This window comes from Oryza sativa, chromosome 4, assembly GCF_034140825.1.
Source record: "Oryza sativa Japonica Group chromosome 4, ASM3414082v1".
In the NCBI taxonomy this organism is placed as follows: domain Eukaryota; kingdom Viridiplantae; phylum Streptophyta; class Magnoliopsida; order Poales; family Poaceae; genus Oryza; species Oryza sativa.
In genome coordinates this window covers 8,450,353-8,475,709 of record NC_089038.1, presented here as the reverse complement: position 1 = coordinate 8,475,709, position 25,357 = coordinate 8,450,353, and the positions used below count along the sequence as shown (strand labels likewise).

The 25,357-nt window shown below is 49.1% G+C and overlaps 1 pseudogene; it reads left to right on the top strand.

Annotated features, from left to right (window-relative positions):
* Nucleotides 1-23,240: 23,240 nt before the first annotated feature.
* Nucleotides 23,241-23,924, top strand: LOC107278741 (G-type lectin S-receptor-like serine/threonine-protein kinase At2g19130; annotated as a pseudogene).
* Nucleotides 23,925-25,357: the final 1,433 nt, after the last annotated feature.

Genomic DNA, 25,357 nt, shown 5'->3' with positions numbered 1-25,357 from the left:
AAATTTATTCTTTGAGAGGAACTATCCACCTCTATAATAATTTATTATTTTGCGAATATTAATTAGCTATTTAAGAGTACTCTATTATCAATTTGTTATTGTGTGCCTCGGCTGATTCCTGCACGAGGATTTAACACACATGTAAGCGTTTGGAATTTTGGATAGAAATTCCGGGCATGACAGAATTCCTCCTTTACTTCGCCTAAACAAATCTCAGCCATCCGTTTTCATTAATGACCTAATCTCCAACTAAACTTCCTATCAATTTCCACCACCTCTACCAAACAAGAGACTGGGATGAAAAATCAAATTCCCATCTTAATCTCACCATCAATTCCCTCGTGTAAACTCCCTATCCCCTTCCTTCAAGTTGCCAAACAAGCCGTATAAAGCATCCCCTAGTCGTCCTCTTCCGTTTGCCCCAAGTCCCGAGCTCTACCGTTGCCCGTAGCGCCGCCACCGCGTAGCCCTAGCCGCCGCTGTCGTTGTCGCCGCTTCAGCCGCGCCTCACCGCTGCTGTGGTCGTCGCCGCCGCCTTCCGTCGCCACCGTCGGGTTCGAGAGGAGGAGGAGCACCCCGTCCGCCCCTTCACAGCTGCCGAAGACCGCCGGAGGGCCGCCGTCGACGTTGAGCCGAACAGTGCTGCCTTGGGACCTCGTCGCCGGCCGTCGTTTGTCGTCGTTCGTCGTTGTTCTTTGCACCGGTGAGTTCGCATCGTCGTCCTATTCGCATGGGAGTCCTCGGAAGACCCGGCCGAGTCCTCTAGCTCCGGCGACCTCATGGTTCAGAGCCATGGCCGGCGATGACGTCATCGATGATGTCATAAAGCCCTTGTCCCTTCTAAAAATAAATCTTAAAATCAGATTAATCTTAGAAAATTCATAATTAATTCATATGAAGTCGGAATGAGGCCGTTCAAGTCTCTAAATTCATCTAAAATCATGATCTACATGTTTGTTTACTTTATATGTACTGTTTATTTGGTTTTTATTAGTCTTTTTCTTCATTTTGCGTGTTAGCTTGTCGTTTCCGTCGTTGCGAAGGTTCGTGAGTGCGTCGGAAGTGTTCAAGACTAATTGAAGACCGATTATTGCAAGGCAAGTCACACAGATCCCAAACAACCCTTTGAGCATGTTGAACCCGTTTAAAGCTAATGTTTTATTTCAACTTATGCATTATTTTCGAATGTCATCGGGTGGTGAGCCTTTCCCAATTAATTAATGGCCGAAGATGACTTTATTTTCCTATGGGTAATAATTTCATTAGCTAGAACCTTATATATTGGTTTAGTTCAGCTAAATGCTATATATATATATATATATATATATATATATATATATATATATATATATATATATATGATTGCTTAGCCATGCTTAGAAACATTAGCTCATTAATGGGATGGATCATACTATATTATTATTTATGATTATATTTAATGGTAGCTCACGATGGTTAATCGTGTTATGATAATTAATTGATAATTAAAACTTGACAATGGTGGGTTGTGAGCACATGGTTTTGAAGGTCGTGCTCATGGCAATTGTGAAACATTAACCGCGCCAACCACAAGCCAGCGTGGGCAACGGCTTTACCTTTTGTATAGTATGATTCATTGCGGGGCACCAGACTGAGAAGCGGCGAGAAGTCCGTGCTGGTCGCTGGGGAGTCCATGCCTCTGGTTATTGAGGGGGTGATTATGATCCAGGAACGGTGCACTGTGGTGAGTTGTGTTGTGCAGAGGGTATTGTCACAGCCTCTATTCAGGTACTTTCCAGTATCGCGACGCATGGTAGACATGATGTTGAGGCTGTGTCTTGTGGGTACAGTGGTACACCTCTGGCCAGAGTAAAACTATTCGAATAGCCGTGCCCGGGGTTATGGGCGGGTTGAGCAATGTTTTTCGTGATTAGTCTCACACCTCTCACAATAATTATTGATGCTATAACTGGTAATAATTTATTTAGCTCCTGGTTTGGACTTAGATCTGTACAGCCGGGTATGGTTGTTCAGAATGGTTGGGCCTGAGCAGCATGGCGTGTTGTTCAGTGTTGATTAAAATTAATGATTAAATTACTCTACTGTTTCACTACTCTTAAATCTTTGCTAAATGCTGCTTTTGCAAATGAGCCTATATTATGCCATTCTTTGGTATCCTTGTACACTTGCATATTTGCTGTGTGGCTTGTTGAGTATGTCATATGCTCACCTTGCAATAATCAATCAACCTCAGTTGAAGAAAAGGATCTAGAAGGAGAAGACGTTTGGCATATACCCCAGTTGAGCTGCCTGTGGGAGTGGAGCTGAAGCCATCGCTAGACCGTTAATCCGCTGCTGTTTTTCTTTTCTTTTGTAAGCATGCAACGTTATTATTATGATGGATTTGTATATTAAATTGTCAGTTTGTGTACCTCGGCTGATTCCTGGACGAGGATTTTATGCACAAATTAGTTCGGAAATTACTAGTGAATTTCCGGGCGTGACAAAGATGAAGCCGAGCGGATCTCCAGGCACAGCAAACTATATGTCATCCATGAGACCGAGTTGTACAAGAAAAGTCCATCGGGAATCCTGCAACGCTGTGTGTCTTTGGAGGAGGGGAGGCAATTGCTAAAAGATATACATTCAGGCATCTGTGGTAATCACACTGCTGCACGAACCATCGTTGGCAAAGTTTATCGGCAGGGTTTTTTCTGGCCCACAGCTGTATCCGACGCTGACAAAATTGTGCGAACATGTGAAGGTTGTCAATTTTTCGCCCGACAAACTCATCTGCCGGCTCATGAGTTGCAAACCATCCCCATGTCTTGGCCGTTTGCGGTTTGGGGGCTCGACATGGTCGGCACGTTTAAAAAGGTTGTCGGTGGTTATACTCACCTCTTTGTGGCTGATGACAAATTTTCCAAGTGGATTGAAGCTAAACCGGTCATTACAATCACGGCAGACAAGGCTAGAGATTTCTTCATCAACATTGTGCACCGGTTCGGGGTACCCAATCGGATCATTACTGATAATGGCACTCAATTTACTGGCGGAGTATTTAAAGACTTTTGTGAAGACTTCGGCATCAAGATTTGTTACGCCTCCGTAGCGCATCCCATGAGTAATGGACAAGTTGAACGTGCCAATGGCATGGTACTTCAAGGGATGAAAGCGCGAGTTTTCGACCGACTGCATCCCTATGCCGGCAAGTGGGTAGAACAGTTGCCATCTGTACTTTGGTCCCTGCGCACCACTCCCAGTCGGGCCACGGGCCAGTCGCCGTTTTTTCTAGTGTATGGAGCGGAAGCAATGTTGCCCTGTGAGGTGGAATTTGAATCTTTACGTTTTCGTAACTTCAACGAGGAGCGCTACAGAGACAACCAAGTAGGTGATCTTAATCGACTGGAAGAAGCCTGCGAAGCAGCTTTAATTCAGTCGGCTCGGTACTTGCAAGGGTTGCGCCGTTATCATAATCGCAATGTTCGATCACGAGCCTTTTTAGTCGGCGACCTGGTTCTAAGAAAAATTGAAACTACACGGGATCGACACAAGTTATCTCCCTTGTGGGAAGGACCATTCATAATTTCTGAAGTCACTCGGCCAGGTTCTTACCGACTCAAGCGTGAAGATGGTACTCCCATCGACAACTCTTGGAATATCGAACATCTTCGTCGATTTTATGCTTAGGCATTACTTTTGTATTTCCCTCTTTGACTGATAACATCAAGTTTCTCCTTGAGTTATCAGTCGGGGGCTACTATAATAATAATGGAGTGTGATTTTTATCAATTCAATTTGTTTACTTGATTTATCATTGCGTTGCTTGATTTTTTGGCTTAGTCAATAAGGACTGAAAGTTTTTTAATAACTTTTGCGGGTTTTAGGCTCAGTAATGTTTGACAAAAGCTTTTAAGAAATCAGGAGCTAAGTTTGAAATATCAAGTACAGCATAAATTCATCAGTATTGTACAAATTGTGCCTCCATCACCTTCATCATCAGAATCATTGTTATAATATAAAATCAGTTGGTGTCAGTTTTTTCATCATCGGAATTATCAGATCCAATCGGCCGAAGGTCGTTGTCCTGGAATCTCTCAACTACATCAACGGCTATCTTATCGGCGGCTTTCTGCGCATCGTTGATGAGGTCAAGGGCGGCCTCTTCGCTCGTCCCGTCTGCAAAGCCATTAATGGCGTCAATGTCAATCTTCGGGTCATTGCCAACGCCAGGCTTGGTCCCATACTTCCAGCTTCCTTGATATTCTTAAAGTATGTATCCGGAGCAATTCTCAGCTTGTCGAAGATCTCAGAAGCATCAAATGTACTCGGACCATTGTTATTGAAGAACATGGCTTGGACGAGTGGGGTACCAGCGGTGGCGACTTCATCCCTAGCCCCTCCAAGCCTCTTGATTTTGTGGACCAAGACGTCGAATTGAGCCTGGGACTTGATTTTGCGATCTGCATGAATGGATTCATATCAACGAGTGGGCATAAAAGAAAGGGATGGTTTTTGAAGTGTTAGTCGCCAGTACCTTCAACATCTTTCAGAGCTGAGTCCCTCTGTCTCGCCAATTCGGCCTTGTCGTTCTCCAGAGCTTGGATCCGCTTTTCCAGTTCAGATATCTTGGCGGCTTGCACTGTATTGCTTCATGTTAATTGATATTACAAGGATGGCAGCATAAGTAAGTTGGATAGAGATTGTATTTACCTTTTGATGAACCACTCAGTTCGAAGTTGGAGTCTTGAAGCTCGGCGATCCAATCCCTCAGATCATGGTCAGTTTTCCTGGCAAGCTCCTTACCTTCGTGCAGCTGGTTTCTGGTGGCCTCAAGGGTTCCAAGATGGGGAACTAACCTCTCAAGAGTCGCAGTCTTCGCCTCGTTCCTGAGATGGATTCTCTGCAATGCGAGTTTGTCGGCATTTGTGCGAAGTGGCAAACAGGATGGTTGAAGCTGTGTATAGGGAGACTTACGTTTACGATATGAGTAGCTTGCCCAAGTGCCTTTTTCAGCAGGCATACTTCCTCATCTTCCTTTTGCTTGTTTATCACAATTCCCTGAGGTTGCATGTCGTCGTCCCACCACTTGACTAAAATGGGTGGGCGAGAATCCTTAGCTGACTGTATCCAGAGGATCTCTTCTTCGTCGCCGATCATTGGGCCTTAGGCATTCATGAATAAAGGTGAAACAATTGAAGAAAGTCTGTCAGATCAAAATGGGTTCGGAGGATGTGTTTACTTGTAATAATTTTCGGTCGGGGACGAGCAGGCTCTTGTACTTTAACAGGAGAGCTGGACCCTGGATCAGCACTGGCATCCTTTCTAGGAGGGCTATTCGTCTGAGCTTCTACTTCGGGAATATCTTTATTTGGTTCTGTACCCGATTGGTTTCCAGTCGGGGGCTCCTGATTAGCACCAACTCTAGCCTCGGCCGACTGGTTCCCAGTCGGGGGCTCGTTGCTAGCTTCTACATTGTCGGTTGCCGGTTGTTCGTTACTCGGGCGATCCTCTGCAGCTGGCCCGTTCTCTTTTGAAGGGCCCGTCTCCATGTCAGTCGGCTCGGAGTCTTTTCCGAAAGGATCTATGTCAGATGGCTTCCTACAAATTTGAGTTATGCCATTAGTGCTATTTCAACAGTGGGTGAGCAGCAATACAAGGAGGATGGTCAAATGATTTGTATCTGGAAGATTTCCTGATTTTCGGCATGGGACGACTGGATGTTTTCTTCTTCGGATTGGTTTGCCTTGGTTGTTTTCCAGTCACCTCTTTGTTGCTAGAATTTCCAGCATCATCGCCCTCATCATCACTTAGAGCCAATTTCCTCTTGCGAGAGTCTGACTGGCTGGCTGATTTCGAGGTGTTTGTTTGAGTATCAGACCGAATTTTTGGTCCTCCACTCGCCTGACCAGTCTGCCGGCGAGGTGATCGGCGTTGAGCAATTGGAGGATCCGATTTCATCAAAGCAAATTCGTGTGCATGATAGTCCAAGTTTTCAGTTGACCTTACAGAAGATAAAAGCATGCTTTGGGAGAAGCTGAGTTGTATAATACGTACCGGTGGAGGAGGGTTGAAGGCATTGTACGGCACAACTGGCAGTAAGTGTGAATAGCTGACCACGATGGCATTCGAGAAGATTTTGTACATTCTCTCCTATATAATTTTAAATTCAAGAGATTCTGGGTTTTCTCGGTTGGGGTCATGCTTGCCGTCAAACTCAAAGGCTGTTTTGGATCTTTCCTTGATTGGAGCCAGCCGGGTCTTGATGAAGTGCCGGGTGATTTGTTCCCCCTGCAGACCTTGTTCTTTTAGCTTCAGCATGCGATCCAACAAGTTGAGCGCTTGGGCGGTTTCTTCTCCCATCGGCAGTGAGTTCCAGGTATCGCGATAAACTGGGGGAAGACACGAGTATCCGGGAAGCGCTGGCTCGGGGTTTTGCACATAGAACCAGTTCACATGCCAACCTTTGTTCGAGGTTTTGAATGGCATGGAGAAATATTTTTGGCTCAAAGTCCCCCTCAGTTGAAATCCGGCTCCCCAACTACGCATGGTTTGCTTTTGTTTGGTTGGGGCTTGAGGAAGAAGATGCAGCGGAATAGAGCGAAATGCGGCCTAATCCCTAGAAAAGCTTCACAAGCGTGGATGAAATTGGCGATGTGGACTATGGAATTGGGGTTTAGGTGATGCAATCTAATTCCATAGAAATCCAAAATTCCTCGGAAGAAACTTGAGGTTGGAAGAGAAAATCCGCCATAGAAGAAATGAGAAAATACCACGACTTCATGTGTGTCGGGGGTCGGGAATGCTTCGCCGAACGCCGGACGCCATCCAATGATCTCCTTCGCCGGAAGAACGCCGTGCGCCACCATCTCCTTCAGGTTCTCCTCTGTTACATCGGAGGGCGCCCACTGACTCTCGAAGCTTTCTCTCTCTTCCGCCATGGATGCGAACTGGATGATATGATTTGGTCCGAGATATGGCTGGAAATGGATGGGGAATCGGTGCGGTGGTTGCGCGGAAAGTTTTTGTGGAACTCAGGAGGATGGATCGGAGTGGATTTGTAAACCCTAGCTTCCGCCAGTGTGGTTTGCACTGTAGCAGAGAATGGGGAAAGTGGCGAGAGTTTCGGCGGGGAAGACGAAACGACGCTCTGACTTCGGCGTTTATTTCGCTAGGGCTTCGGGAGTGCTAATGGGCCTGGGCCTATACAGTACTTCAGCCCAATTCTATTGCCAGCGTGGCTAGTTGTGATCCTTAAGGACTTAGGCATTTTTGCTTTGGCAATTTTTGCTCACAACATTATGGCCCAATGTTGTTAAAATCCTTTTTGACGCGGTTAGATGATTCCTTGGAATTACTACGATGCAAATAAAAAGGTACCCGACAGAAAGGTGTTATACTACTTTTGTAGGCCTTATTAGGCTGCAAAGGCTGTTTGGGTTTTATTGAGATGATTGGTTTTAATACAGTCATTCACTCGGCATGTTATATGCTTATTTTTATGGTGTGAGTCATAGCCTAGGCTATTTAGACTCATCACTTGTTGTGTTATCACATTTACATCACGTTTGATGGATCTTTTTGAGAGTTTTTACTCGGATTCTTATCAAATGTGTGAATTTATGGATCTTCAGAGTGTTTTTCACTCGGGCCTTTTCATATCTCCATTTTTGGTATATTAAAGCTAAAAGCAGTCGGCTGAATGTTTTATTGAACGCCGCATATACTTTGCTATATGATATTCGGTTGTCAAACCACTCGGTTGGATGTAGTTTGCATCTTGACTATATGTTTAGTTTTTTAACAAATCACATAGTCGGGGGCTACACCTAATTAGGTGCATCTAGTCGATGCACCCGGTTTTTTCTATTTTTAGACCTTCACAGTCTTTGATTTTTGGTACTCGGGAGATCAGGGCAGAAGAAGTCGGAGTACTCGGATTATCATTCTGTGCTACGAGAAGAGATTGTTTCGTCGGCTGTAAAGGTCTCTGGGGCTACTGTGGAGTTTATGGATACCCCATACCTACACGGCATGTATAGTCCGACTGGGTATGGGGTGCCATGTATAGATAGAATATCTTTAAAAGGACTCGGGTTAAATTCTAAACTTGTATGTCAAGGAAATATCTGAGATCCTAGTTGGTTATGATTGCATTTTATCTGTAACTACCTATTCCGTTAGGGATATGGACTGTATTTTGTAATACGGACTCCTTCCCCTATATAATGAGGGGTCCGGGTGCCTCTAGGGGCACGATTTTCTCTCAGATCATACGATCAATAATATACTCGGCGGATCAATCCCCGGACAGGAGTAGGGTATTACTTTTTGATTAAGAAGGCCTGAACCTGTATAAAATTCTTTGTCTCTAAATCCATCCACTTTTCCAACTTGATAGCCACCCCCTTTTAGTATTGCCGAAATCTTGTTTCGACAATAGTAGATTTGTTTATTTTAAAACGAGGAAGAACATAGAAAAGAGCTATTAGGAGCATCTCCCCCGCTAGTGGATTTGTTTCCATTTCTTAATGAAATCTACAGTATAGTCTTTGAAAAATCACAAACATGGTAGTGATACATCACCCGCAGCGCGTGTTATAATATACTCCCTCCATCCCCAAATGTTTGACGCCGTTTACTTTTTTAAAAATGTTTGACCGTTCGTCTTATTTAAAAATATTAAGTAATTATTAATTCTTTTTCTAGTATTTTATTTATTGTTAAATATACTTTTATGTATAGATATAGTTTTACACATTTTCACAAAAATTTTTGAATAAGACGAACGGTTAAACATGTTTAAAAAAGTCAACGGCATCCAACATTTAGGGAACGAGGGTACCCCCCGAGAGAAATTACTGGCGGCTGTAACCAGATACATGAATACACAGTGACTAAAAAAATCGTGCGTCGTAATATACGAGGGCATTCTATAATGTAACACAAGACACAGGGTGTGCGCTATTATAGCTGTGATAAATGAAATTGTATATCAGACCGGTACATACAGTGACATAAACAATCACTACAATAAAACCTAACCTCCTGTAGAGGCGTTTTTTAGACGATTTTTAAATCGTTTCTAAAATCAAGAGTTCTGTAAAGTGGAGATAATTTTTAGAGACACTTTAATTTACTCTATAGATGCTAAAGAGATATTTTCAGCTCATTTTGTTAAATTTTATTTTTTAAGGCATTCTTTTCGCATGCTGATATGTAAAGGTATTTTTTTATGCATTTAAGCTATGTGAGGCTCTTATTAGAATATTAATATATTTTTAATACAGGATGCCTTTGCCTTTTTTATATTACCATTTCTCTTATTTAAAACAAATTATGTGATTATTATTTATTTTATTGTGACTTGATTTATCATTAAAGTTTCTTAAGAATGACTTATATTTTTATTATATTTGCACAAGAAATTTAAATAATTACATAAAAAAGAAATTTGAATAAGATAAATGGTTATTAAAAAGTTAACGGTGTCATATATTAAAAACAGAGGTAATATCATAAAACATAAATATACACGTAATAACATAAGGTTTAGTACGTTCAATATACAAATGATTCACCCAAGCCGTCTCAAGTTTAACGATTGGCAATAGCAACATAAAATATTATATTCTCTTTTTTCACATTGGAATTGTCAGGGATAATATTTTTTGAATTTTCTTTGATTCAAAATGATTAACAGGACTTAAAAGAGGAATTCTCAGAGCACCGGAGGCAATGTTGCTAAGTTTAAAAATGTCAAGATCACATTAATAATAATTCTTCCTTTTTGCCTTTGGTCGTGAAATGTGCCCAATTCACTCCCATCTCTGTCCGCGGTTTCGTTTTGCATGATGAACCGTGTCCGTCTTCACTCGTGGAACCGTGTCCGTCTTCGTTCGCGGGCCTGTTTCTGTTATTTTTCTAAAATGGCACCGCATTGATTTTCCTATTTGGGGAAGTCCCAATCCTATTCTCCCTCTCCTATTTTTCCTCCGCCTCTCACCATCTCCCACTCAGCCTCCGCCCCCCCTCTCCCAGAGCGCGCGCCCTCCCCCTCTCCCCATCCAAGTCGGTCTCCCCTCCCACCTTCCAATCTGACTCCCAACCGGCACCACCTTTCCTTAATCCACTCCTATTTTTCTCACCTATATAAGTCGCACCCAACCTTTTCCCTTTTAGATTTTGTTTTGCTCTAGCTCTAGCCGCAGCCGCCGCCGCCGCCGCTTGCTGTCCCACAGCCGCCGGCAAGTGCCGCCGCCTCCCGCCATCGCCGTCGTCGCCGTTGCGCCGCTGGTACTCCGTTCTCACTCTCTGTTGATGGGTTTGCTTCTGCAATCATCAATTCATCTATGTAATCTATTCCGTTCAATCTTACCTAGCGTCGTCGTCGTCGATCCCGAGCTCACCGGCGGAACCACCACCGCTGTTGTCATCCTTTCTCCGCTCGGCATTGTTTTCCGGTGAGACTTCCGTTCTCTTTTAGGGTTAAGTTTTCCTGTACCTAGTGTTTGTGTCGTAGTGCCGAGCCGTGCCGCCGCCTCTGCCGAGCCGCTGCCGAGCCGTTCTGCCACTGACAACAAGCCACGCTGCGGCCTCTGCCGAACCGCCACCAAGCCGCCGCCGCCGCATAGCTGCCGAGCCGAGCCGCCGCTTAGAGCCGTCGTGCCGCAGCCGTGTCCCACTAAAACCTAGCTACCGCTTTGACCCGTTGCCCGGTAGTTGTGTTGTCTAGCCGTAGGTGTAACCCTGAGTTCCTACCAGCCTATTGTTTGTCGTACCGAGGCTTTACCGTGTATCGTGTCTAGCCTACCGGTTTAGCCACAGCCGTTGTTGAGTCGCGCGCTTGTTCGTTCGAACGAAATGTCGTCCTGTGCTTTGTTCGTTTGATCGTTTTGAGCTGTTCCTTAGTTTAGAGTCATTCAGAGCCACGGGTTCCGTTCGCCGATCTCGGTTGATCATTTGGATGGTCTCATGTCACGTAGAATTGCCTCATTGAGTCGGTATCTCATGAGGCTTGCTTACCAATGTTCTTTTCCTTCGATCTTACTTCCTTTTGGGCAATAATAAATGGCAAATAATTAAGGTTTTTTGGTTATTAGTAATAACACAGTTCTTCTTGTAAAATTCATATTTAATTCATCCGAGCTGCTTTTTAATCCATTCAATTTGTAGTAAATTCATTAAAATATCTAAAATCCATTAAAATTGGTTTCTTTTGCTATTTCAGTAGTGTCGGAGATATGGGCCCGGGGGTATGTGGAGTAGAAGGGAATTATTTTCCCTCCGGCCACGTGACTCCGCAGGTTGGCCCCACTCGCGCGCCACGCGAGTCGTAGAAGCGCGGGGGGGAGGGCTCGGGGCATGACGTCACCCCCCTCGGGCTCTCCCGTGGCTTCGCCCCGAGGCCCTCGCCTGGCAGCCGCGCGGCAGAGAGAGAGAACAAGAAGGGAGCGCAGGCTGAACAGCCATAAATGTGCGACGCCCCAACTGTCCCTCACCGCAGTTAATGCAGTAAGGGCAGAGACGTGCGGCGTGCCTAGGGCCGTCTCTGTCACATCCGATAGATAGGGCGACCATGTCCTCACGTCGCCCTTGTCCCCGACGGAGTGGGGGTGGGTATGACCCGTCACATCCGAGAGCCGCTCGGAGAAGGGCTGTTGCGTGTCTTCGTTAATTTATGAGGGAATGACAGGGCTATCCCCCGCGTCAGGCGGGGGGCGGCGCCGGGTTTCATTCGAGAATCGGTTATTGCTTAGCTTCCGGGAGAAGGCCCGGTTTAAAGCCCGAAAAGTGAAGTGGGGTCCCCCCCTGTGGGGGGTAGGTAGAGGCGGCACATGTGGCATCCCCTTAAGCTATAAAAGGAGGACCCTGCCCACTGAGATGGGATGACTCCCAGAAAACCTGAACTTGAGAAGGAAAGGAGCAGGTGCGCTCTCTGAGGGGGAGGAACCCTTGTAAGAATCATCCATAATCCCAAACACAGGAGTAGGGTGTTACGCTCGATAGCGGCCCAAACCTGTATAATCCGACTGCGTGCATTCACTCCTGAGAGTCGTAGGGACGAGCAAGCGACTAACGAGAGACGAGCCTCCGCCCCTGGCCGAACTCACGAAAGGGGGGTCTCACGACTCCCCGCTATTGAGGGTCTTCCCTCGACAGCTGGCGCGCCAGGTAGGGGGCGGTCGTGCGGTCTGAGAGGAAATCGCTTTCTTCCGTCCCAAGTTTTTCCAGGCCTTCGCCGACCATGGTCGAGGTCCTGGAAGTGGAGGAGGAGGCGGTGGCGTTTACCCCCACCCCATCTGGGAGTGAGGATTCCGGCGAGAGCCGAGGACCTCGTCACCGTCGCCATGGGTCTCCAACTCCTCCCCGCCGCGAACCTTTGCAGAGGGAGAATTCCGCTCGTTCGAGTGGTTCGGCTCTCCCTCCGCCTCCTGGCGGAGAGAGGTCGCGTCGCGTCGGGGCACGCCACCATCTCGATTATGGGGACGGCGGTTCGCCCCAGGGCGCACTTCAGGCAGCAAGCGCCCTTCTACGGCATCCCCCGGTAAGCCCAGAGCCGGAGACTCCTGTTCGGCGCTGGTTGGACGACGTGGCCAACTTGGTCACTGCTGCCCAATGGCAGTTGTCCATGGGTGGCCGATCCACTGCTGCCGGTACATCATGTACCTCGGTCACTCTCTCCTTGCCGGCGAGGAGAAGAGCTCGTCGATCGGCCACGATCTCGAGGCGGTCCACGGTCCCAACATCGTCGGGGGCCTCAGGAAGCCGGAGGCGTCATGACGGCCTCTACGGTACGCAGGACGCTCGAATTAACATCGAGCGACACCGGGATGAGCGCCGAGCTGCCCTTATGGGAGAAGGTGCCTCCTCATCTGGAGCGCCACGCTCCTCTTCACTAGGCGGCCCTCCTCCCACACTCACCCCTGGGGGGACAGGTTGTAGGGCTTTCGTGGCGAGTCTCCGGAATGTCCGGTGGCCCCCGAAGTTTCGCCCCAACCTTACGGAGAAGTATGATGGTAGCATCAATCCCTCCGAGTTCCTCCAGATCTATACCACGGTTATCGTGGCGGCAGGGGGTGACAACCGGGTCATGGCGAATTACTTTCCCATGGCCCTCAAGGGTCAGGCGCGTGGCTGGTTGATGACCCAGCCCCCCGACTCCATTCACTCTTGGGAGGACCTGTGCCAGCAGTTCATCACGAACTTCCAAGGCACATATCCCCGCCCGGGGGAAGAGGCGGACCTACACGCAGTACGGCGGAAGGATGATGAGTCCCTCCGTTCGTACATACAGCGCTTCTGTCAGGTCCGCAACACCATTCCATGCATTCCAGCCCACGCGGTTGTATATGCATTTCGGAACGGCGTGCGACATAATCACATGCTGGAGAAGATTGCCTCCAAAGAGCCCAAGACTACTGCCGAGCTCTTCGAGCTGGCGGACAGGGTGGCTCGAAAGGAGGAGGCGTGGGCCTGGAACTCTCCCGGCACCGGTGCGGCGGCCGTGGCTATCCCCGAGTCTGCCCCCCGCTCTAAGCGGCGAGATAGGAGAGGCAAAAGGAAATCAGTTCGCTCCGATGACGAGGGTCATGTCCTTGCGGCAGACGGGCCCACACGGGCCCCACGCAAAGGAAAGGCCACCGGCGATAAGCCGAGCCCCACTGTTCCCTCTGGTGAGGGCTGGTCGGTGGACAAGTGGTGCTCGGTACACAACACCTACCGCCACAGTCTCGCCGATTGCCGCTCGGTCAAGAATTTGGCCGAGCGGTTCCGAAAAGCTGACGAGGAAAAGCGGCAGGGTCGACGGGAGGGCAAAGCCGCCGCGACCTCAACCGGTGATCGGCGAGAGGAGGCCAAGAACAAGGCCCCCGCCGATGATGGCGGAGACAGTGAGGATCTGGATTTCCAGATACCTCAGTGGACCGTCGCCACGCTCGACGGGGGGGCTTGCGCCCACACCTCTCTCCGAAGCTTCAAGGCCATGAGACGAGAGCTTCTGGCCGCTGTTCCCACACATGAGGCGGTCCGGAAGGCGCGCTGGTCGGAGGTGAAGCTCACATTTGACCAGAGCGACTATCCGACGGTACTCGCTCGGGGGGGGGGGAAGTTGGCCCTGGTGGTCTCCCCGACCATCCACAACGTCAAGATGAAGCGTGTGCTGGTGGATGGCAGGGCCAGTCTGAGCATCATCTCCCCGGCTGCCTTTGACGCGCTCAAAGCCCCGGGGATGAAGCTCCAGTCGTCGCTCCCAATCATTGGCGTCACTCCAGGGCACACGTGGCCGCTTGGCCACGTAGAGCTTCCGGTGACATTCGGCGACTCCACCAACTTCCGCACCGAGCGGATCGACTTCGATGTGGCAGATTTCAATCTACCCTACAATGCGGTTCTAGGCAGACCCGCGTTGGTGAAATTCATGGCCGCCACCCATTACGCCTACCTCCAGATGAAGATGCCGGGTCCTGCTGGTCCCATCACTATTTTTGGTGATGTCAAGGTTGCCCTCACCTGCGCGGAGCAGCGAGCAGACAACCTGGCGGTGGCCACGGAACCACAGGCCCCTGAGGCCTCTGCGTCCCGCGCTTCCAAGAAGCGCCTCACCTCGGCCGACGAGGTACACGTCAAGGAAATCCCCTTGGGCGATGACCCATCCAAGACCGTCAGGATTGGCGGAACCTTGGACGCCAAATAGGAAGGCGCGCTCGTCTCCTTCCTGCGGGCAAATTCTGACGTTTTCGCGTGGAAACCGTCGGATATGCCCGGGATCCCCAGGGAGGTGATCGAGCACCGCTGCCGTGCGGCCGGATGCGCGACCTGTCCGGCAGAAGGTGCGGCGTCAAGCCCCAGAGCGGCAGGCCTTCATCAGGGAGGAAGTGGCGCGGCTCCTGGAGGCTGATTTCATTTGCGAGGTGATCCACCCGGAGTGGCTGGCAAACCCGGTGGTCGTCCCGAAGGCCAATGGCAAGCTACGGATGTGCATCGACTACAACGACCTCAACAAGGCATGCCCCAAAGATCCCTTCCCTCTGCCACGCATAGATCAAATAGTCGACTCCACTGCGGGGTGCTACCTTTTGTGTTTTCTAGATGCGTACTCTGGGTACCATCAGATTCGTATGGCTAGGGAAGATGAGGAAAAAACCGCTTTTATTACTCCTGTGGTCACTTTTTGTTATACAACTATGCCTTTTGGGTTGAAAAATGTAGGCCCTACTTTTCAGCGCATGACTCGTATTACTTTAAGTAACCAGATTGGGCGCAATGTAGAGGCGTATGTCGATGACCTGGTAGTAAAGACGCGACACCAGGATGCGTTGCTACAAGACCTGACCGAAACTTTTGATAGTCTTAGGTCCACGCGCGTAAAGCTGAACCCCGATAAGTGCGTGTTCGGTGTGCCGGCGGGCAAACTTCTCGGTTTTCTAGTCTCTTCCCGAGGCATAGAAGCTAATCTTGAGAAAATACGTGCGATAGAGAGGATGCGCCCCCCCAGCAAGCTTAGGGATGTGCAGTGCGTCACTGGATGCATGGCCGCCCTGAGTCGGTTTATATCGAGACTGGGTGAGAGGGCGCTGTGTCACGTCCAGAAATTTAACCCAAATTTCCAGACTATTTTGCGTATTAAATCCCTGTCCAGGACCAGCCAGGGTACACAAAACGACAAGTAATATACAGTTCCAAACGTAAATAAAGCGTAAAATACTTACAGGAGAGGCACTTAGTCCTCACACCGAAACAAAAGCGGCGGCAGCGGAAAAGACGATCCTAGCGGGGCTTCAGCTCCACTCCACAGGCAAAACTCAACTGGGGTCTGAGCCTTGGTCCTCTAACTTCATCTTCAGCTCAGAAGCACTACACTTCTGAAAAGGGGGAATAATAGCAAGACTGAGTACAACCACCGTACTCAGCAAGCCACACCAACGATGCAGACGTGCAAAGGGGATACAAGGAGGGGTTTGTGGCTATTTGCATAAAGGCGGTTGTAAAACATTTTATTGAGCAAAACAGTAAAACTGTTGAGTAATTAAAGTAACATTAAATCTCCACTGATCAACGCTACACCACGTTGAACAGGCCCAACCAACCCACCTGGACTACAGTGCATTGGGTCGATTTATTAAGATGGGACTAATCACGGTGAATCTGGTCGACCGCCCATAACCGCGGGCACGGCTATTCGAATAGTTTTACTCTGATCAGAGGTGTACAACTGTACCCACAAGACACAGCCCCACGACACGTTCCCGTGCGCCGACATGCCACCACGACATACCGGAAAGAGGCCGTGACAGGACCCTTCGCATAACCCCCTCTAACCGATCGCACCACACCTTAGGGTTCGCCCCCGTCCCCAGCAGGCAACGGGCAGCCCCCCTTTCGTGCCGCGATGAATCCGGAAGCCGATCAACCGGACACCCCGGCCGACCCAACTCCATCACGCCCACCCTCGCCTGGGTACGTCGGCTAGAGAAAAGCTACACTACAAGCCCAGCCGTTGCCCACGCTGGCTTGTGGTAAGTACGATAAGTTCTTCCAGGGCATCCCGCGAACCGGTCCTTCACTGCCATGGGTGCGACTAGCAAAACCATGCACCCACAGCCCACCATAAAGTCGCATTTTAGTTGGATAATTACGACCATGAAGCATGGCCAGGTGTCTCGAGCACGCAGCTCAATCTGATACTAAAAAGGTCTAATACTGCAATTATCCCATCAACTGAGCTAGTGGTATTTAAGCATGGCTAAGCATATAGTTCTAGCTAAGTCACATAAGTAACATGAGCTAGTCGATTCATTACCCAAAGTTGACAAAGAACAGATATCAAGTAAACATGGCACAAGCGAGCAGATAGGTAATACCCTGACCCCATGTAATTAGCAAAATATGCATATTTATTTGCAAACAGTAAAACATTTGTAAATTGGGATCAACATGCTCAAGGGAAATGTGTGACTTGCCTTGCTTCTTCACTTTGATCTTCTGAACTCTTTTCCTCGCGACCGCGATCTTCCGAAACAACGGAAACTACACGCTGGCACGCAAAACGAGGAAAAACTCTAATAAAAACCAAGAAAACAGTACATAAAAAGTAAACAAACATGTAGAGCTCAGTTTTAGATGAATTTTGCAAGTTGAACGGCTCAATTCGGAGTTCGAATGAATTAGATATGAATTTTAGAAGTTTTGAGCCATTTTAATGAATTTCTAGAATTATTACCGAATTATTGCGCACTTATTAAATATTTTTACAAAGGAAAAGCAATCGCTGACATCATCAAAAGGGGGAGGCCGGCGCCGACACGCGGGCCCCACACGTCAGCGGGTTCAAGGGGAGGGCACACGGTGGACCGCGTCCACCGCGACCTCGGGCGCGCCGTGGACCAGGACCACGGGCTGTCCACGGGGCACCCCAAGTCGGCAAGGGAGGAGCCCGGCAAGGCGGCAGAGGAGGACGGCCGGACGGCCGCCGGCGACGGCGACGCGACGCGGCAGCGAGCATGGGAGATGGCCGACGAAGGGGAGAAAGCGGGAAGGGAGGGGGAGTGCTCACCATGGGTACGACAATGGAGGGAGGCGGCCGACGAAGCTCGGGGCGGAGGGAGACGGCGGCACTCCGGCGACGGGTGGCGCTCGGGAAGGAGTGGACGAGCAGCGGCTGCACAATGGGATGGGAGAAGAGGTGTTAGAGAGGACGGGGCGGCGTCATGGCCGGCCGGAGAGGGAAAAAAGGGAGGAAGGGCTCACCGGCGCACGGGAAAACGGACGTCCAGTGAATTTCCGGTGATGGGAAGAGATGGTCGAGGTTCTCCTTGTCCTTGCGGAGCCGAGGGAGACGACGGCGTGGGTCGACGTGGACGGGAGCGGCGGCGGAAGGCGGCTGGAGGCGGTACAGGCGGCGGTCGCTCGAGCTGCGCGTGGACATGGTGTCACGGCGGTGGTTCGGGGAAAAGAGGTGGAGGCCGGGGTGCGGCGGGGAGCGGCGAAGCCGGTGGTGGTGACGGCGCAACGCGGGGATGGCGGGAGTGGCGGCAGGGGCCGGCTGGAGGCCGCCGGCGAGCGGCGGAGCTAGAGCGCGCGTGGGGAGAGCGGTACGGGGCGCGAGGAGATCGGGAAAATTGGGGAAACGAGAGAGGAAGCTGCAGGGAGTGTTTATATGGGCTTGGAGTGGCGAGATCGTGGCCGAGAGGGGCGGAATCGGGCGGCAACCGGCCGGCGACGTGGAGGTCAACATGCGCGGAGTGGGGACTCGATTTGGCGCCGAAAATTGGGGAAAAGTGGGGGATTTGGTAGAGGAGGTGGAGGGGAACCGATTTTATGCGGTTTGGGCGCGAGGGCGTGAGCGGGAGGACCGGAATCGACGGCGACGTGGGCGGCAATGGCGGTTGCCGGCGGCTTCTGCTCTGGAGACCGAAGGTAGGAGGAGGGCCTGACAGGTGGGGTCGCCGGGCCCACCTGTCGGGGAGGGAGAGAGGGAGGAGAAACCAGGGGGTTATTTAGACTTTGCGTGAGGGAAAGGGGAAACGGGCCGAGGGGGAGAGAGAGAGAGAGGCCCGAGAGGGGGAGGGCGCGCGGGCCGCGGGGAGGGGAAGGATTCTTGGGCCGAAAATGGCCCAAGGAGGAAGGGGAGTTTTTATTTTGTTTTCTTTTTTATTTAATTGATTCGATGAACTTTGTGCCATTAAAATTACTTCTTGAGCTCCGAAAATTCACGGAAAATTCCGGAGAGTACATTAGGGCACAAAGAATATTACAAAATATTCCCGGCCATGATTTTTAAAGGAAATTTTAATTCCCTCAATAATTTCACTTGATTAACTAGCTTTAACTTTTATTTAATTTCTAGAAAATGCCTTATTAAATGATTTTTAATCCCGAACGAAAATCGGGGCGTCACACGCTGCCCCTGTTCAAACTCCTCAAGCGCTCCGGGCCGTTTGTATGGACGGAGGAAGCTGAGCAAGCTCTCAATCAGCTGAAAGCTTACCTCACTTCCCCCCCCCCATCTTGGTAGCCCCGGGACCGGAGGAGCCATTGCTACTCTACTTGGCCGCGACCCCCCATGTGGTGAGTGCCGCCCTAGTAGTTGAGCGTGAGGAAGGTGAACGGGAGGGCCCTCCGGCTTGCGATGGCCCCTCGTCCCCCGAAGGTCTAGCGCCCAAAGCTTCCTGCCCCCGGGAGGGCCCCGAGGCCCCCAAGGGAGGAGCGGAGGCTTTGGCAGGTGGCCCTGGGCTTGATGATTCCGAGGCGGTCCGGGATCCCCCCGGGACCTCCGAACGGGTGCGCCCTGAGTCACCAGCCCCTGACAGCACGAACTAGCCCCGCCGAAAGGTGCAGCGACCCGTCTACTTCGTCAGCGAGGCGCTTCGAGATGCGAAAACCCGATATCCGCAGGCCCAGAAAATGCTTTATGCCGTCTTGATGGCCTCGAGGAAGTTGCATCATTACTTCCAAGCGCATCGGATTTCTGTAGTGACATCATACCCTCTTGGCCAGATTTTACACAACCGAGAGGGTACTGGACGGGTGGTGAAATGGGCTATCGAGCTGGCTGAGTTCGATCTGCGTTTCGAGCCGTGGCGTGCGATCAAGAGTCAAATCCTGGCCGACTTCATCGCGGAATGGACAAGAGGTGCACGGATCGCCCCGGATATCGCGGCCGCGGCCGCGACTCTCCCGCCCGCACAATGGCACCGTCTGGCATGATCTTGCGAGGGAGGCTAAGGTGCCTGTCTGCCGTGATGCGGGAGGAAGGGAGCACTGCGTCGCCGGCATCTTGGGCCATGGCAACCGGCGGAGAGGTGGTGGAGAACGAGGGGTACGAGACAGTATGAGTTGGCGAGAATATTAGAGTTCGAGAAGCGAGAGGACGAGTGGGCGGTTGGCGAAAGGAAGAAGGCAGAGACTCCTCCTCCGCCCCCTTTTATCCTCGCCTCACCCACGCTTGCCTCCTCGTTTCGTACCCCCATAACTGCCCTCACGATCTTCGCGCCCACATTTGTCTCTTCGCATCCCGTGCCCAATCATCACGTTGCCCGTTGTATCCGTTTCCGCCTTTAGTGCACCTGTCAGGGGCACACTCGAGGTGGAGTGCGCAACGGCCATAAGCACAAGCTGGGCAAACCATCACCGTTACCGCCGCAGGAGTAGTAGGCGAGAGAATCGAGGCGAGGTCTAAGTGACCCCCCCGATTATCGCGCCTCAAGCATCTTCTTCATGAGCACAGTCAGAGGCGGTCAAACCGCTGTCATGATTGGTGCGTCAACCTGGCCACGCGATGATATCCTTTTGGATTCCCTGCCGGGCCCACAACCCCCGCTTGAGGAGTCGTGAGGCGCCATGTCAGAACGATCCCAGGAAATCGATATCTGATATAGCGCCGGGGGCTACTGTCGGAGATATGGGCCCGGTGGTATGTGGAGTAGAGGGGAATTATTTTCCCTCCGGCCACGTGACTCCGCAGGTTGGCCCCACTCGCGCGCCACGCGAGTCGTAGAAGCGTGGGGGGGCCTCGGGGCACGACGTCACCCCCTCGGGCTCTCCCGCGGCTTGCCCCGAGGCCCTCGCCCAGCTGCCGCGCGGCAGAGAGAGAGCAAGAAGGGAGCGCAGGCTAAACAGCCATAAATGTGCGACGCCCCAACTGTCCCTCACCACAGTTAATGCGGTAAGGGCAGAGACATGCGGCGTGCCTAGCGAACCCCTGTCCATCGGATGTGACCGGTCTGTGACCGGCCCGTCTCCGTCACATCCGATGGATAGGGCGACCATGTCCTCACGTCGCCCTTGTCCCCGACGGAGTGGGGGTGGGTATGACCCGTCACATCCGAGAGCCGCTCGAGGAAGGGCTGTTGCGTGTCTTCGTTAATTTATGAGGGAATGACAGGGCTGTCCCCCGCGTCGGGCGGGGGGCGGCGCCGGGTTTCATTCGAGAATCGGTTATTGCTTAGCTTCCGAGAGAAGGCCCGGTTTAAAGCCCGAAAAGTGAAGTGGGGTTCCCCCCCTGGGGGGTAGGTAGAGGCGGCACATGTGGCGTCCCCTTAAGCTATAAAAGGAAGACCCTGCCCACTAAGATGGGGGGACGACTCCCAGAAAACCTGAACTTGAGAAGGAAAGGTGCAGGTGCGCTCTCTGAGGGGAAGGAACCCTTGTAAAAATCATCTATAATCCCAAACACAGGAGTAGGGTGTTACGCTCGATAGCGGCCCGAACCTGTATAATCCGACTGCGTGCATTCACTCCTGAGAGTCGTAGGGACGAGCAAGCGACTAACGAGACGAGCCTCCGCCCCCGGCCGAACTCACGAAAGGGGGGTCTTACGACTCCCCGCTATTGAGGGTCTTCCCTCGATACTAATAGTCTGCTATTGTACCCGCTCTAAGGTAGGATGTTCAGATTGACGTGTGTAGTAGAAGAATAAGGCCTTGTTTAGATTCCAAAAAATTTTTAACCAAAAATGTCACATCAAATGTTTGGACGCATGCATAGGGCATTAAATGTGGATGAAAAAACCAATTGCACAGTTTGCATGTAAATTGCGAGACGATTCTTTTGAGCCTAATTACGCTATGGTTTGACAATGTGATGCTACAGTAAAAATTTGCTAATGATGGATTAATTAGGCTTAATAAATTCGTCTTGCAGTTTACAGGCAAAATCTATAATTTGTTTTGTTATTAGTCTATATTTAATATATCAAATGTGTGTCCGTATACGTCAAAAAAAATTGGGTCAAAGAACTAGACACGGCCTAACAAGCAAAAGAACAAGAGCAGTCTATGGAAGATGGTGTGGAAAGTAAAGACACCAGAAAGAATGTTTCTTCACGTGACTTCGCGAGGGGCGGCGGCGGCCCGGATCCACCACCTTGGGAATGGCTACGGCTGCGGTAATGACGTGCAGCGACGGCGACGGCGGCAGCTACCGCGAGCTCGCGGATCCCGCCGCTTCCCCTCCCTCTCTCCCTCGTCTTCTTTGATCCTTGTGGACGAAGGTCTCGTGCTTTCTCGCCATGCAATGCTCAACAACAATGTTGTTGTAAACTATGTACTGTACGCTTTTTCCCCCTTGCTTAATAAAATTTTGGCCTGCGAAAAAAGAACAACAAACAAAATGGACAAGGAAAGAGACGAGGATCGCAAGCGATGCTGATAGATTGCATGGGAATGCTGAAAGGCATGTGGCGCTAGAGTATATTCTGTGTGGAGTTGCCTGTTGGGGACGACACATAGGTGAGATGCCGATGGATTGGACTTGCCGACGAGCAACTGGTGGCAAAGGTAAGCGAAAGAGCATCAGAGCGAAGTAAGGCACCACACACAACAGATTGATTTGCGTATAATCCTATCTTTACCACATCGAATGCTTATCTCTTCTCTATCTCTATCTCTGCTACTATTAAAATTTGTAGTATTTATGTCTTAATTTTTCGTCCAATGCTTATTCGTGTCCGGTTTTTGTACGTCACGCCTTTGCTCTCGATCTTTTGTTTGTAATAACTTGCCTCTCTGTCTTGTATTTTCCTACATCCCATGGGTCAGCTCTCCGCCACCAGAACGAACTCCTTTGTCTCCTATCTCAAGTGTGGCTAAACTCTTAGCCTAGTTGATGTATGAGAGCTTTTACGGTGCTTGCGAGGTACTTAAAGATATTAAAAGGTATTAAAAGATAGAACAATATGAACCGTTAATCAAGAAAGGGGCAAGGTACGGAATAAAAGCTATCGTAATCAATGATAGCAAAGTAAGTAACTAGTAAAATATGGGTATTTTGGGTTAATCAAATACCTAGCTGAATTGATCGGTATTGTTTGGTAGAAAAAGTTGTAAATCTTCCGAGGCATTTTGTCTCCGATACATTTTGTATCATTCGGTCGAAAATGTAAATCTTCCCATACATTTTATCTCCCTAATAAATTTTATCTCCTAAATAAGTTTTATCATTTTCTAATATTTGAATGTATTTTTGTGTTGTTTCATGTATCACAAATTTATAATTAAGCTGGCATGCATGTTTCTATGTAGGTAGCGTACGTGGCAGCAAAATTAGCCCCTAAATTTAGCATGTGTTCATGCATGCATGATGATTAAGTTGGAAACGATGATGTTCAAATTAGCCCCTAATTTCTAGTATGCTTAACAAGAGTAACGCAAGTACGCTCAATTCAGGGCTGAGGTGAGCTCAACTAGATTGATCCAACATATCAACTTTATCAAATTGATCGGTTTCTGTTGTGAAGGTGATGAGAGGCTACTTGTGTATGAACACATGGTAAATGGTTCTCTTGATGCCCATCTATTTCAGAGCAAGGCTACTATTCTGAATTGGACCACCAGGTATAACCTAGCCATAGGAGTTGCTAGAGGATTGTCCTACTTGCATCATAGCTGCAACGAATGCATCATACATTGTGATATTAAGCCAGAAAACATACTTCTGGATGTATCGTTTGCTCCTAAAATTGCAGACTTTGGGATGGCAGCATTTGTAGGAAGAAATTTTAGCCGAGTTTTGACTACATTCAGAGGCACAGTAGGATATCTTGCTCCAGAGTGGATTAGTGGAGTTGCTATTACACCAAAAGTTGATGTTTATAGCTTTGGTATGATATTGTTGAAAATCTTATCAGGAAGAAGGAATTCACATAAAGTACATACTGATGACAATAGTGATCAAGTTGTCTTTTTTTCCCTGTGCAAGCCATTAGCAAGCTTCATGAAGGAGATGTCCGGAGTTTGGTAGACCCGCAGTTAAATGGTGACTTCAGTATATTAGAGGCTGAAAGAGTTTGCAAAGTTGCATGTTGGTGCATACAAGAGAATGAGTTTGATCGGCCAACAATGAATGAAGTGGTCCGGGTTCTCGAGGGTTTACAGGAGCTTGATATGCCTCCTATGCCACGGCTTACTTGCAGCTTTAACAGAATACTCTGTTGTGGCTTACTTTGATGATGTTTCATAAGTACTTCCTAGTTGATGTAAATAGTATTTGTCTTAGAAAATTTTGAGGTTCTAACATGAGTGGAAGAAAAGGAATGTAAGCTGGGTATTGCTAAATTGTAATGCATTTTTTCAATAACCAATTGTGGTAAGCAGGCATTACAGCAAAGATTTGGCAGAAATAGAGATACATGACCGATGCATATGTTTTGTTGATGAAACTCAACAAGTTAATCTATGCCACTACTTGCTGCGTGCTTGCTTCAAAGACATATCAGTTCTAAGTTGCTTATTGCAATATGCTACCATAGGTTTCAACTGAAATATGTTAATGTTTCTGTTTCCTGCAAAATCGTAGGTTTTCAACAGTATTCCATATTAGTTGCTCAATCATTTGCTTCATTCCAAACAGGTGAATAGATACATAACCCTTAGTCCAAACGGACTCAGAATATCTCAAGCATAGTTTTTTTTCCAATAAAATATTTTTTGCTCACCTTTTTATATAATATATAAAGCATGGCCTTGGCAACGATTTTGCTGAGCACATCATGAGCAGTGAGTGAGGATTGGCTGAGCGTGCTGATGCGGACATCACTCCTTCGGATACACATGACAATCCTCCAACAGTCATTCAAGGACCGATAACAAGAGTTCACGCGCGACAATTGAATTTAGAGGTGAGCTCGTTCCTATGTTCTACTCTGTACGAATTCGAGAATAGATTGCTACCTAATGATTATATTGTGATTAGGAACAATAGATGGGACAAGGAGACATTTGGAGAAGGACTTAGAGCCATGGAGGATCAACGAGGACGTCCAAGTCAAGGTGGAGGCCCAAACCAAGTCGAACTCAAGTGCAATTCGATGTCCAGGACCAGTCTGCACTAAAACGGGCGCCCAGGTCGCATACGTGCTCGGATTAGGGCGTTCTTTATATGGATGGAAAGCTAAGAAGATAAACTTTCCAATTGTTTTTGTCCCACGTCCAAATTATTTCAGTGTCAACAGAAATCGAGCGAACAATTTGACGTCCAGAATCTGTCCCAGTGCTGCGTCAACGTATTTGGGCCTTTGGGCCGTGTATCATGTTGGAACCCATTAGGGGTGCATCGAGAGGGCGTTGCATGACCCTAAAATCTATATATCAGTACCCATTGTCATCTTAAGGGTTTGGACTTTTGCTTAGATTATTCTATCGAGAACAGTTTCGCCGCTAGATCGGTTTGTAAGACCCCAACTCGTGAGCTTAATCACTCACCTGCAATTTTGGTTGTATTCTATCTCGTTCTTGTTTGTGTTCTTCGATTGGCAAACAGGGATTAGCCTTCTCGGCAAGATCATCCGTGTTTCGACACGGGTGATAACCAGAGGAAACGTGGTGCTGTGATTGTGTGGCTCAAGAGCGTACGCGTTCAAGAAGCCGGATCGATTTGTGTC